This window comes from Numida meleagris, unplaced genomic scaffold (assembly GCF_002078875.1).
Source record: "Numida meleagris isolate 19003 breed g44 Domestic line unplaced genomic scaffold, NumMel1.0 unplaced_Scaffold283, whole genome shotgun sequence".
NCBI lineage: Eukaryota > Metazoa > Chordata > Aves > Galliformes > Numididae > Numida > Numida meleagris.
The window spans coordinates 234,796-236,979 of NW_018364534.1; positions in this window are offsets into that span (position 1 = coordinate 234,796).

Sequence of the window (2,184 nt, forward strand, 5' to 3'; positions counted from 1 at the left end):
TAAGTGTCCATAGGGATGGGATCCGTGGGTCTAGAACCCATAAGTGTCCATAGGGATGGGATCTGTGGGTCCAGAACCCCTAAGTGTCCATTGAGATTGGATCCGTGGGTCTAGAACCCCTAAGTGTCCATAGGGATGGGATCCGCGGGTCTAGAACCCATAAGTGCCCATAAGGATGGGATCCCCACTGTTCCCATATCCCCTATATCCCCAGTGTCCCCATATCCCATGTCCCCACATCCCCATAATGTCCCCGTGTCCCCATATCCCCAGTGTCCCCACATCCCCATAATGTCCCCGTGTCCCCAGTGTCCCTACATCCCCAAGTCCCCATATCCCCAGTGTCCCCATATCTCCATAATGTCCCCATATGCCCACATCCCCATAATGGCCCCGTGGCCCCATATCCCCACAGCATCCCCATGGCCCCATAATGTCCCCATATCCCCACAGCATCCCCATGGCCCCATATTCCCACGTCCCCATATCCCCATAATGTCCCCATAGCCCCAGTGTCCCCTTATTCCCCATGGCCCCATAATGTCCCCATCTCCCCACAGCATCCCCATGTCCCCATATTCCCAAGTCCCCATAATCCCTTAATGTCCCCATAATGTCCCCATGGCCCCATAACATCCCCATATCCCCATGTTTCCTATGGCTCCATGGCCCCATGACCCCATAACGTCCCCGTAGCCCCAGTGTCCCCTTATCCCCACGTCCCCATAATGTCCCCATGGCCCCATATCCCCATAATGGCCCCATATCCCCATGTTCCCTATGGCCCTATAACGTCCCCATAGCCCCAGTCTCCCCTTATTCCCATGCCCCCATAAGATCCCCATGGCCCCATATCCCCATGTCCCCATAACGTCCCCATATCCCCATGTTCCCTATGTCCCCATGGCCCCATGTCCCCATGACCCCATAACGTCCCCATAGCCCCAGTGTTCCCATATTCCCATGTCCCCATGATGTCCCCATGGCCCCATAACATCCCCATGCCCCATAATGTCCCCATCGCCCCAATGTCCCCTTATCCCCATGCCCCCATAATGTTCCCATGGCCCCATATCCCCATAACATCCCCGTATCCCCATGTTCCCTATGTCCCCATGACCCCATAACGTCCCCTTATCCCCAGTGTCCCCTTATTCCCACGTCCCCATGATGTCCCCGTGCCCCCATCTCCCTACAGCATCCCCATGTCCCCATATTGCCAAGTCCCCATAATCCCTTAATGTCCCCATATCCCCACGACCCCATAACATCCCCATATCCCCATGTTCCTGATGTCCCCATGGCCCCATAATGTTCCCATAGCCCCACGTCCCCATATCCCCATGTTCCCTATGTCCCCATGGCCCCACGTCCCCATGACCCCATAACGTCCCCATATCCTCAGTGTCCCCTTATTCCCATGTCCCCATAATGTCCCCATGGCCCCATATCCCCATAATGGCCCCATATCCCCATGTTCCCTATGGCCCCATAACGTCCCCATAGCCCCAGTGTCCCCTTATTCCCATGTCCCCATGATGTCCCCATGGCCCCATATCCCCACGTCCCCATAACGTCCCCATAGCCCCAGTGTCCCCTTATCCCCACATCCCCATCATGTCCCCATGGCCCCATATCCTCATGTCCCCATAACATCCCCATTTTCCCCATGGCCCCATGACCCCATAATGTCCCCATAGCCCCAGTGTCCCTTTATTCCTACATCCCCATAATGTCCCCATGACCCCATATCCCCATAACATCCCCATAGCCCAAGTGTCCCCATATTCCCACGTCCCCATAATGTCCCCATGGCCCCATATCCCCATGGCCCCATAACACCCCATGCCCCATGTTCCCCATGGCCCCACGTCCCCATGACCACATAACGTCCCCATAGCCCCAGTGTCCCCATATTCCCACATCCCCATGATGTCTCCATGACCCCATATCCCCATGACCCCATAACATCCCCATATCCCCATGTTCCCCATGGCCCCATGACCCCATAACGTCCCCATAGCCCCAGTGTCCCCATGTCCCCATAACGTCCCCGTGTCCCCTTCCGGGTGGGGGATGGGCAACCGCGCCCCCTTCCCCTCCCCCACCCTCCCCATGTGACTTTCCCCGCCTTTCCCCTCCCCCCGCGCTCTCATTGGTCCGCCTGCCCTTCTGCCCCGCCCC